The sequence below is a fragment of the Bombus vancouverensis genome, chromosome 8, assembly GCF_051014615.1.
Source record: "Bombus vancouverensis nearcticus chromosome 8, iyBomVanc1_principal, whole genome shotgun sequence".
In the NCBI taxonomy this organism is placed as follows: Eukaryota; Metazoa; Arthropoda; class Insecta; order Hymenoptera; family Apidae; genus Bombus; species Bombus vancouverensis.
The window spans coordinates 7,996,891-8,010,394 of NC_134918.1; the positions used below are offsets into that span (position 1 = coordinate 7,996,891).

Below are 13,504 nucleotides of genomic sequence, written 5' to 3' on the forward strand. Positions count from 1 at the left end.
GATGTAGCGCGGCGTCCGAAAAATCGAGGATCCGTGCACCCAAGATCATTGTGACGATCGAGATCGAGCACGTGTCCTGGACTTGGATCACAGGATCACGAGAGTCGTTGCGATCCGCGATTTTTTTTTTGTTATTTTTCCCATTTCCGTTTTATCCTGTTGAAACAGTGAAAAGACATCCGGAAGAAGAAGAAGAAGAAGAAGAAGAAGAGAGTAAAGTTTGTTCGAAATCGACTTATCGAGTCGGACAAAAGTGAAGAAGCTTGATTTCATTTTATTTCTGTGACTTCTGCAGAGAGTTTCTCGTTTTAGAAACAAAACCACGACTAGATTTGTGATACGCCTAGTGAAGTTTCGCGTTGCTCTCGGACGATCGTGGAAAAGGTAAACGTTTGTTTGCACCGATCATTCGTATCGATGTGTCGCGTGAGACTTGAATTTTGGTACAGTGGTTCGTCGTGAAAGTATTTGAACGCTGGTCGTAAAAGGCTTTGGTGTATAATGTATGTTATCTGTTACACGGAACATTATGAAGTATATCGGGAAAAACTTGTTCGATATAACCGTACCTGTGTTATCTTAGCCGTGTCTCATTACGGTGATAATTAAACTTCAAAATGTTTCGCCTAACACACATATTATAATATCTACTATATCCATAAAGGACTTCTATAAGTATTTCAGCATTTAGCATAGATAACTTACGTATCTTTATTGTATGCGTTACATAAAATATTTAAAAATTTCTTTAGTATCGGAATGAGACATGACTATTGTAGGTCAGTCAAATTTTTAGTCAATCTGAAAACTCATATAGGAGCTACTGCGATATTCATTGATCGCGAACATAATACACATGATATATTTACAAAATGTTTGCACAAATATTCAGATATTTTCATGTGAGCTACTGTATATTTGCTATTTTGCGAAGAAGGAAAAAGAATGAAGTTCTTTCATTGCTCCAATCGTGTTTTATCTCTCATTAACACTTGCGTCGATAACCTACTTAGATGATCAAATTTCCCTCGTTGAAGATAACAACTAAATGCTTGGTATTTGCTTCGATCAAGTTACATACATACCTTTTCTTCGTGATTACTCGGTCTCTTTACTTCTTCTCACTTTCACGACCAATTTAATTAAAATCCGAGCCAATGACTGCTATAACACTGCTATAATATAATAATATATGGCTATTAAGATTGGAAGTTTCGTTAAATATCACGATATAATGGTGGTCCGTTAATTGATCGAGATTTTGACTTGTTAAATAAACAATTTTGTCCTTATTAGTTCTTTAAAATGTCTTCGTGATGTGACAGTCAATGTATTTGTGTTGACCCTTAATATACTGATGTGCAGTGACTTTCACGTCTACATTTATTTAGTTCAGATATTTTACTAATTATTAGAAACATACTGCAGACAATGTAGTAGAGCCTCTCTTTTCTGAAATAATAGGAAGACGAAATTTCATTTATCCAAATACAGTTTAAGAGTAATCGACAGATTCTTTAAATATTTATGAATCCATAATCAGATAATTTTTTCAACGTAAATAACTACACAGAGTTACGTTCTTTATCGTACTTGGAATTATCGGAGTTCTTCTACGAGTGCCACGAGTGCTTCGGCATGAGAAGATATCTTTTTATTAGAGTTTTCGTCTGCTGTTTTCATTTATATAAAATCGCCATTATTATCGTCTACGTGAAACATTTCATTACATCGGAATACTTGCGGCTTTCTACCGTTGCCAACATTCGAGGAATCTACGTGCTTTGAAGAATTTTCAATTATGTTTTTCTTCCTTTAATGTCTGTGACTCTGGCTTCTCCAATATCGTGTATTTTTGCTAATTTTGTTGCGCTTACATCACTTTCCAGTTTTCTCGTTTACATCGTATTTTCCTGCGATAGTTAGATCGCTTCCTAGTTTCATACCAAATTCGTATAATCACAATTCAATGAATCAAATCAAGGAAAGAGTACATTGTGTATGAACACTGACGACATACGTATGTACATATTTGAAACGGAAAAGGGCATTCGTTACGAAGAAATATTGTGTTTGGATAATAGAACGTTCGGATATTAGGCTATTTGGATAATACCGTGATATACATTTGCTACATCCATTTCGGTGTACCAATTAGGAATAAAAACATTAAAAAAACAAGTTGAAATGATTTACACAAGAAATAGAAAAATTACCACGGTATCTTAGAATGTTTTAGTATATTATGTACATCATTTTGCTTCTTTTGTTTATTTTTTCAGTAAGTGAAACACAGCGTCTGTGCCAGAATAACTAAGAGTAAGTTAGACGTTTCTGAGAAACTGTGACTAACTCCGAGTACAACATACGATAGAATGGTAATAATAGTGAAACTTATATACTAGGTAAACATTTCTAGTAGGCACTATTATGACAAAAATATAACAGTACAAAGTGACTTAGGAGTAACAGAATCATAAAGTTCTTTAAGGACCCTTTGTGAAGAAACGTCGATGATGGCATAAATATTGGTATGCTGAGAGTTGAAGGATAGACGTCTATAGAATTTTGATAGTATCTGTCAGATATCTGTATCTCGTTGAAGATCAACAGCATCGGAGATTTCCTAGAACTCTGGCTCATTTAACAGCTAATTATTTTAAAGAAGGTTAGACAGAAGAAATATGATAAATCCATTTATGTTGATTTTCTAATTATAGCGTTTGTAATTTCGACCAATCGCGGGGAGACGTAATCGCGAGGAGAGACGTCAACGGGGGTCGTAAATCCCCGTTACGATTATAACAATCGACACCACGAATTGATCGATCCCCTGATTTCCGTTGAGATAATAGGGGTGATTGAGTTTGTATAACACTGTGATTCACAGAATTATAAATTATATATTTCCAACACTTAGATTACACTGACGTAGAGAAACAAATAGTCAACAACTTGTCGCACGAAGATGCGATAGATATGTACGCTAGAGCAGGGCTCTTATAATGGAAATTAATGTATTAATGGACTTAGCACTATAATATATTTAGGAGAGAAGATGTATGTTCGACAACACCGAGAACCGACAAAAGATTTGCGTGAAGTATGCGACTCTCGCGCTATGTGTAGACTGCCGCGTTAGACGTTAGTTTTTAGACTGATTGTCGCTCCTTTTTTCATACGGAAGAAAAGTTCGGTGTGGGTGTGCCCCTGTGCCTAAAGAACGCGGATTCGTTGTTCCCAATTTCGTTAGGAAAAGTGAGGGTAACGAACCGAGGTGTCGATTGGTCATGACCTGCATTACTGCTCGAAGGGATGAGTAGGGAGTCTCCTACCATCGTGGTGGATAGATGACTGTGTGCGTGAGAAAAATCTAGCTTGTTTTATTACAGGGCTATTCAGATTTTCCTCATGGGTGCATACCCGCTTTCTCCGTGTTTTAAGTGCGACTAATAAACCCAAGGACCTCTCTAAAAAACCAGATGTGCGTCGAACATACTTTTAGGCTTAAGACATTCTTCAGGATAAACAGATTGACGACACATGGCGAAACAATACAGGAAAGTGAAAGTTATGGTGGGCCCTTAGGTTTATTGAGGGTCGAAGTGACGTTACGCAGGTCGGTTGTTGTCCGGTCGCGCGGGCTGGCGTGCAGATGTTTTAGGCGGCGTAACAGCGTTACTTGATGATTAAGTATAAGGTTGAAGAGGAATAAACTTACTAGATCAAAGTCCTTTAAAGCTTGCTTATTCTTTCGAAGATAACTAACAAATCCGCAAAACTTTGTAGAAAGCTGTTTAATCACAAAGTTAAATAGATCTTTGAAATAGAAAATTTGCCAGCTGTGTATTCAATCTTAACGCTAGAAACTAGCAAATCAGACAAAATCACTGACATCGGATTTGTTGTTTTTGGAATTTCTAAAAATATACAAGTGTTTTCGATAGCATCACTTAGTGTTCATCGATAGTGTTCACTTTTATTGGAACAGAAACGCGACTATATATACTTATCCATTATCGTGATATTTATCGTGACTATGTATAACATATTTAGATGGGTATCAAAAGGTCGGACGTTTTAATGATAAAATTATGTTTTTCTAAAGAACGTAAACTTAGAAAACTGCCTTCTTCTCGATGAACTTGGTATGTTTAAATGCCACGATCGACTAACAAAGCACTGTACTACAAAATACCAATCGATTCCGATCAGTGAGAGGTAAACTCACTATTCTAGAACAGGTGGTCAAACACTGCAATTAAGCAACAAGAATAGGACAACCGTGACTCATGTAGTCTTTCAGAAGCCAAAATGATTAACTCTTTGTACACTAGTTCTTGCATTATCCTGGCACACGGCGTTAGCGTTCAATTTTTCTAGAAGAGAAATTACTTCCATAAGCTCAATTTGTCGCAAAAAAGAACGCCGTAAACAATCATAAATTCCAAGATGAATAAGAAAAAAATAATTCCAACGTTGTCGCTGGACCATGGACTTTATCATATAAAGCGATAATTAATCTAACTTACTCATTGTGTATTACAACAAATTTTTATTTCATTCGTTGCTTATTATGCAAAAGCTTATTCGCGTTAAATATGGTAGAACTCGATTAATTAATCGAACTTTTACCGATTTGAAGCACTCACTTGAACGTGAGCTCGTATCACGCGAACGAAAAATGATGAGTAGCGAAGAAAATTGGTGAACTCTTGTTATATGAATTCCAATCGATCCATATAAATTGTCCGTCAGGAAAATCAGATAATTGGGATTGCAATCTTAAATAAAATTTCTGTTTCTATCGACTACAATAAGTGTTTTAATGTATCATATTAAGAAACAATTAACTCGATAACGCCATTATAAATAAATAAATAGAACGATAATTCCTCGAAAACGATGGTATTCCAATATTAATAACAGATTTCTTTCCTTTCTTTTCTTCGTTTTCCCTTACGACCAAGAAGAACACCAATCAATAGGAAGACTTACGGTTGGAAGTGAAACCAAACGATCGTTCCACTTTGTATTGTTACGAGTCTGTAAGTTTGACTTTGTAGTTTGTGCGAGTTCCGCGAGATCAAAACGCCATGCTGTATCTCGTGTGCATCGAATGAATTTCAATGGCTCGATCGCGATCACGATCGCTTTCCCTGATCGATTCGAAGGCGAGAAAACTGGCCCCGCAGGGAAAAATCACGTATGCAAACTATATGTATCCATGCTAGCCGTGATCGCTCTTATTAATTAGTTCTGGGATGTAATAGTTGTTCAAGGTGCGCACTTTTGTGTAACCGGTTACCGAGAACGTTTGACACACGCTTGTCCTCGTTGTTAAACGTCCAGGCCGGAACGGAAGCGATCGGTCGATAACGATCGTCCTGAGATCGTTAAGTCACTCGAGTTATGACGATCGTTACGAGCCTCCATTTTCATTGGTGCGTCGGTGGACGAGTTATTGCTACTCTGCTATGCGTTTTCAATCGGAAAAGGTCGGTTTTGAAGCTGTGTTCAATATTCACGCGTAGCTTTTGCTGGAGCATACGTTTCTCATTAATTTCACGGATCGATTACTTTGGGGAGGTTTCTTACATTTTTTAATCGTAAAATTATTGGTTGTAAGATTTTTTTGATATACCATATTCTAAGGGATCTCGCTTTTTTAATGTTGTAACAATTTTCTAGAAATTGCAATGTAATTCTTAATCGAATTTTTGAGCCAGAATTATTTAAAATCATTATATCTAGCAATGTACGAGAAATATCGCAATACTTGTTTCATATAAGTTATTATATATACACACAGACAAATTATTTACATGCACAAATATCGCTTGCATTTTTTTGTCAGAATAAGGACGGTACCTGATGGGAAAATTCGTATTAATTTAGGTGGTCCTGGCTTAACGTTAGGGATAAACACGTGTTCGTTTTATTGCACGCTTTACGCACAATCCGGAAATCAATGCTAACTTAGTCGATCGTTGTTCAAAGCGAACAATTTATCACAGCTGACTAGTTGCTACGTAGGAATGTGTTTATTCAGTATTTTTGTTAAGGAAAATGTATTTTTAGTGTTGTATACTTCATGTATATACAGATGCAGCTACGACTCGGATAATTACTGATTAATGATAGCAATCTGCTATAATTGACTAATACTTACTATAATACGTTTACGTATTTTGCATACAATTTCTTTTATCTTTTTTTTTTTTTTTTTTTTACTATCAGCAAATGGTGTTGGATCGAACGCATTATGTATCTTTTTCAAATTTTCTTATTTTATATTTTATATTTTTATTTTATAGCTTCCTTGAAAATTCTATGAAAATTAGGATTTTTAATGATTCGAAGATTAGAAAATTCAAAGATCGTGAGATTAGAAGATTCGAAAATTCAGACTGAACAATTTGGAGATTTGCAACCTTGTGAATTAAAAGATCCAGAATTTGTTAGACTTATTAAAAAATGGTGTATTCAAAAATAGCATATTCTCTTTCGAAGACATTTTTCTCAATGTATCCTATTGGAAAGTACAAACTTCATATATCACTTGAATCTCGATTAGAATCTCAATTAAAGTAGTCATCATTCCACACAATCATTATCGCCAAAAATGCCATTCAATTTGTGGCAGAAAAATTCTTTTCTCGTGTCCATCGGCATACCGTTGTAACGTAAAGTGCGTTACAGTATACGCGAAATAATTTATGCAAATGTTACCAAGCCTCTAGAAAATAACAGTTATGTCACGGACTGGTCACTTCCGGTTCTCTCGTCATTAATACTCTTTTTTTTATCTAAGTTCGTGGTAATCGCAACGAACATTAATTACACAGAACCGTAATAAATAACCATCTACACTTATGAAACATCTATGTATGGACTGTTTTAAATGTTTTATATATGCGCTACATCGGTGATTAATCGAACGCGATCATCTCGTAGATTTCGTGAAAGATCAAATCTAACCGCAATTATCTTACAAAAAATGTCATTAAATTAATAATATTTTAAACGAACTTAATTCTACGAGAAATTTCATTGAACGCCAGTAAATTAACGATATTTAAATAATAAATAATATTTCATCAAATAAAGAAATAATTAATCAATTAAAACTTGCAGGGACGATTTTATAATCGATTTAATCATCGATCTATTTTCGAAATGATTTGCAAGATTGAGATCTGAATCGTGTAAATTGCACGGTGTAAATATCATATCGTGTTGTACGATGGTTGAAAAAAAGCGAGTTTGTGCAAAAGGGGATTTCTCTTTGGGGTATAAAAGGTTTCTTAGAAGACGAAGGTGGTTGGGAAAGAGTTTAATTGGCGGCAAATTAAGGATTCAATTATCAAAGGGAGCAAAAGCTTTCGCGCGTATATTTTATATTGAAAATGATTGCTCTTGATTCAACGTTTATAACGTTGGCCTTCGTGAAGTAAAAGTAAAATGGCGTTCGCTAACGGTGTCGAATTTTTTCTTAACGATTCTAGTTGAATAATATCACGAATTTGTCGGGATTATTGTAACAATAATTTTACTTACTTGTTTTAATTATCCAGTAATTAACTGTAGTAATCGTTCACTGATAGAATCAAATTTTTATCGAAAATTTTATTTAAACAAGATTCAAAGATTCATACAAATTACTATGGCGCTACAATAATTTCGTTTACTTCTTTCATAAGCACACAATCTTTACGATAAATATCTTCCTTGATAATTTTATTTATGTAATACCTACTTGGATTTTTTAATAATTAACTATAATTGCTTTTTTATTGGTGCTTGTTTCTTAACTGAATAATCTTTAAAAAAAAAAAGGCAACAATCGTGCGACATTCTGCACAGTGTCAAAATAAGCAGGAACCGGAGGTATGGTGCTCTATTATTTAAAATTTTCATTAATTGTCTTTAGAATTAATTATTATTTACACATTACGCACGATACATTTTGTGTATTTCATGATCATTTCTTCTAAACAAACTCTTCTATTCCAATGACAATTTACATCTGATTACATTACATTTTTATTTAACAATCCTCACGTCCCAAAAATATTATCTTCCTATTTGCAAAAAGGATCTAATAAGAAGCAAATTATTTAAAGGACACTCCAGTTAGAACGTACAAGTGACAGCAATAAGCCTTCGATAGTATCCTCCATTTTGCAATAACCTTGCAAAAATGTTCAAGGATCTTTCCTTTTCTCTTCCTCTCTAGCAAATTCAAATCACTTTTTCCAGTACACTCTGTATCACCTTGAATTAGCCTTTACCTAAGATTATATCGTGTCAAAAAGTAGCATGGCAATATATCTAGACAATACAAACATCTACTTCCTTTCATCTCGACTTTAGATTTCATCTTCTTCATCTTGATTTCAACAATGTGGTTCACCTCACCTTGAACCCGTTTAAGAAAATTTAGCGAAGAAGAGATTTCTCCGCTTAATAAGAGAAACATCATAACACGTTGATAAACATGAGAAATTATCCGGCTAAATGTAACGAAGAGATAGACATAAGAGAACTTGCTACTAAAACAACAGTCGCTCACGTGAAAGTACTCGGGCACTTAAACAAACCTTTGGTGATTTTTGTACGAGACACTTTGAGATTTCATTGACACTGAAGTGAGACACGATCGTCGTAATTACATTGAGAAAATTTGAAACAGATCTAAACGTGTATATAGAAATTTCATATATTTATTGGAAACATATATTATTGTTATTTTATATATAAAAATTACCAGAGTATTTGAGCAGTCAATTATTCGCTAAATTAATAAGAATAATAAGCCACGATGTACGTAGTAAAATCATCATCATGTGTTATATACATATTAATTTTTCATTTAACATATATATTTGCGAAATATATATACATTGTCTCATGTATATATATCTTCAATATACAATCTCAGATTGATTCCAAATTTTACTATTATAATCTCGATAATCGTATCTCGTTAGAGTGCTAACGAAATTATAGAACGTTTCGTGATATGAAAGTGTTCGAGTACTTCCGTGAGCCACTGTATATCATAAGATCGATCACCTTGATCGTTTATCGATCTGTATTCGTAAAACACATAAAAAGGTATGAACGCATTGCAACACGAATTTATTCGACGACCTAATAATACCCCATTCACCTTGAACTTAGTTTCCTCGTAACGTGTAATTCGAGTTAAGTAGGTGATCGAGGATCATTGATTCGCAGATATCGAGATAATGACAGTCATGGTGGAGTCCGTAAAAGCCGAGGAGGGCGAACGTCCGAAGATCGAAACCTTCGACGACATACTACCGTACGTTGGCGAGGCCAGCCGCTACCAATGGTTCCTTTTCATCATGCTCCTTCACCTTCGTCTACGCGTTCCTCTACTTCACGCAGTTCTTCATCACGCTATTGCCAGCTGAACACTGGTGTACCGTTCCGGAACTCGAACGATGGAACCTCACAGACAAACAAAAGTAAGTGACACTTTATGTGCAATTTGTCTTATTTGAATTATTGAGTTATACGTAACGAACGATCCTACATAGTTTCTTTATGTTCGAATTTACCCTGTTACGCGATAGACATTTTCAGCTCGGGCAGATCGAAATGGTCAATAATCATGTTGATCGTATAACAAATCAATACATGTTTTCATTAAAGACGTTCCTTTCGATGTCTAGAATTAACCACCTTCTATAGGAGACAATTTACATGCATATGTACATATCTGTTCAAGTCACGTGCACGTAGTTTAAACCAGGCTTCTCGAAAGCCTGTTTGTTTTCCATGCAGGTCGCAATAAATATTCTCGACGACAGAATCTTCCACTTGCACGGAGATTTCCATTTTCTCAGCTGTGATAACGTATCGCATCGCGACAATTTGTTTCTTTAAAACCACAATATAATATCTGATAACTTGCACGAAACAACTGTGTTTATTGAATCAGGAAAACCCAGGTATCGCGTTGTATATGTAAATGCATATGTAAATATCGTGTCGTACGGGAGTGGGGGAGATACCTGTAACCAGTTTGCGACGAGATAAAAATAGTTGGAAATCGCGATTCCATAGTTATACTATTATCAACGTCTTTTTCACGTGTTCTATTTCAAGAACGTAAGGAATTACCGGTGAAAGGATAGGAAGTCTGAATGGCACGATTCCAACGAATCGTGTTACCATTCTTGACGACGCACGCGAGATCTGGTTTTCTGCGATGCGTCAACGAGGAAAATCGTTCGTTACGCTTGTTTTCCATTGAATCACCCTGGCCAAGGCGAAACTATCGCTTTGTAGATCGACGATTTCTTAGCGTTCCGGAGGCCCGCCGGAAACCAGTTTGGTCGACGACCTCCGGCAGGTTCTAGACGTTCACGTGTTCCGCGAACTTTTTTTTTTTTTTTTTTTTTGTACGTGGAGAAATCCTCATGGACACTCCGCTGCTGCAATAATCGCGTAACAGCAGAGTAGTGTCGGACTCCTACCGACTAAAACTCCACGATGACCATCTTATGCGCGCGACAGGGGTGCTCCAGGAACCTCTTATGAATTAACTTCAGTTGCATCCCCTTCTCGCGTTCTCTTGTTCGAGCCGGCTATTGAGTAGGCGTTAGGGGGAGGTCGTTGTCCCTAGCGCTGTCACTTCTTCTGGTCGTAGACCGTTGGGGTGGTGGCGGGGCGGCTCTGGGTCGTCTGACTGCCATCCTTCTCCATCGTCTTATCCTGCAGGGGTGAGAGTTTTTTTTCTCTCCCTTTCCGCTCGCTCCTTCGCGAGCATAACTCGCTCGCAGAAGAGGCGGACGGCCTCGTATTCCTGTGACCCTCTCAACATCGCTTCCACAATTGCTGAGGGGGTCAACGTTTCTCCTATGGCGTGCCTCAGGGTGTAGCGGGGCAGCTCCCACGCCGGACAGAGCTCCAGGGTGTGCTGCGCTGTGTCCCTGCCCTCTCCGCAGTGGTGGCAGATGTCTGTCGTCTCTCGCCTTATTCTCTTCAGGAACTCGCCGAACACGCCGTGTCCGGTGAGTACATTCATCCTGAATGTGAGTGGGAGGCCGTGGCGGCTTCTCCATGCCTCCCAGTTTGGTAGGACCGCATCCGCGCCTCGGTGTTCGCTTCTCCCGTTGATCAGTTGGGATCGCCACAGGTTCCATGTGTCCTCCTCGGCGGTTCCTGTGTCGTTTGGAGCCGCCTGCTCGGTGGGGTCTTCTCCCGGGTGCCATTCTCTCCGGCGGGTGTATCTCTTTTTGAGCGCCAGCGCCCGCAGCTCCCACGGGGGGGACGCGGCTAGGGTGGACGTCGACGCGTGAGACACCGTCCGGTATCCCCTAATGATTCTGATGGCGGTCACTCTGTGCAGCCTTCTCAGGAGCAGAATGCTGCGACGGCTTGCCATCAGGTCGTCCGCCCATACTGGGGCCCCGTACATCACTCGTGACCGAACGACGCCCTCGTAAAGTCGGCGCACCGCGTCTCCGGCCCCGCCGATGTTCGGTAGTAGGCCGCACAGGGCATTGGCAGCCGCTGACACCTTCGGGATCAGTGAGTCGAAGTGCGGCTCGAACGTCCACTGGCTGTCGATGGTGAGTCCCAGATACTTCATCTGTGATCCCACCCGGACGGTTTTACCTGCCATGTTTATGCATAGGCCGTGGTGTCCCTCGCCTCTTCCTGTCAAAGAACCAGGTGGCCTCCGACTTCGCAGGGGAGCCTCTCAGGCCCAGTTCGTTCACGGCACGGATCGCACAGGCCGTTGCGATTCCGCCAATGCGCAGCGTCTCGTGCCAGCCATGACCCTCGACCAGGATTAGGGTGTCGTCCGCATAGCATACTATGGCCGCGCCTGGGGGTAGCGGACATCGTAGTACCTCGTCGTACGCAACGTTCCATAGTATAGGGCCCAGCACCGAGCCCTGCGGGACGCCACGCTCGACGGATCGCTTTTCCTCTCCTTCCTTACTGGTGTAACACACCCACCTGTCGTCGAGGTAGGCTCGGATCAATCGGACGAGGTAGCTGGGAACCTCGAAGTGCTCCAGGGCCGTCGCTATCCTGTCCCATGGCATGGTGTTGAACGCGTTGACGATGTCCAGGGAAACCGCCAGCGCCACGCCTTTCCGGGAGACCATGTCCTCCGCAATCGCTCGTACGCGTCTGACCGCGTCAATCGTCGAGCGCCCCTTCCGGAAGCCGTACTGGCTTTCGTGCAAACCTGGCACTTGGCCCGCTATGTGTCGTTCCAAGCGGGCGGCGACTACTCTCTCGAGTAGTTAGCCGACCTCGTCCAGTAGGCATATCGGCCGGTACGCTGACGGCGAGGTCGTCGGTCGGCCCTCTTTATGGAGCAGGACCAGCTTCGCCGTCCGCCACGCCCGGGGGTAGACTCCCTCCCTCAGGCATCTTGTGAAGAGGTGCCGGAGTCTGGGGGCCATGACCGCCATCACTTCCCCCCAGATCCGGCCAGGGATTCCGTCCGGGCCCGGTGCCACGTTGCGGGCGGTCATTCTTCTGGTTGCCTCCCATATCTCCTCCTCCGTGACTTCCCAGTCGTCCCTCCATTCCAGCGGTCGTGTCGTTTCCCGTGGCCGTTCCGCCGCTCTGTTTTCTTGTGGGGGAAGAGCGTTCCGGTGATCCGCGTCAGCAGCACAGGCTCCATTTCCGCCGTTGTCAGGGGGCCCTTCGCGCGTAGTTTCTGTGTCACCGTCCTGTATGGCCTCCCCCATGGGTCCGACTCGACTGTTTCGACCAGTTCGGACCAGGCACGGTCCTTCGCTTTTTTAATTTCCCTTTGCAGCGAGCGCCGTAGCGCGCGGTACGTCCGGTAGCGCAAGGAGACTTCTTTTTCGTCGCGTCGTCGCCAGCGGCGGGCCCTTAGGTACTGTCTTCGGGCCCGGACACATCTCGTCCTCAGTTCCGCGATGTCGGGGTTCCACCAGTAAACTGCTCTGCTTCGCACCGTGCCCGGTGTGGCTCGTGGCATGGATGCGTCGCAGATTGCTGTCATGGCTTGGCGGAGGTTCTCGGCCTCCTCTTCCACGTCTGCTTCGGTCGTCGTTGTCGAGGCCTCCCAGCTCCAAGCTGTTGCTATAGCAGCCGCCCGGAGTAGATCTTCATTCCTCTCCTTTATTTTCCATCTAGGTGGTGGGCGCGCGTGTCTCCCCCTCGGCGGGCCGCGCCCGTCGTTTGTCGTCGGCATTCCAGGTCCAGGTGCGTCCACCTCCATGAATATGTAGAGGTGGTCTGACAGCGTCTCGACCCCTTCGGCCACTCTCCAGCCTGAGATCCGCCTGAATGCCTCGGGGGAGGCCCATGTTATGTCAACAATGGAGCTCCCTCTGCACGTCACGCAGGTACTGGTCGAGCCCCTGTTCACTAACAGAAGTCCAAGTCCCGCGGCCCAGTTTGATAGCGTGCGGCCGCGCGCGTTGGTCCTGGCGTTCCCCCATTCCGTGGAGTGCGCGTTGAAGTCTCCCAGGAC

At 41.2% G+C, this 13,504-nt stretch overlaps 1 pseudogene across 1 annotated transcript in view; it reads left to right on the forward strand.

Moving 5' to 3' along the window:
- LOC117158220 (carcinine transporter-like) overlaps positions 1-13,504 on the forward strand; it is a 24,897-nt pseudogene continuing 11,393 nt past the window's right edge. The window contains exons 1-2 of the transcript XR_013059082.1: positions 1-384; positions 9,244-9,497. The product of XR_013059082.1 is annotated as a carcinine transporter-like (transcript). The remainder of the gene's footprint in view (positions 385-9,243; positions 9,498-13,504) is intronic.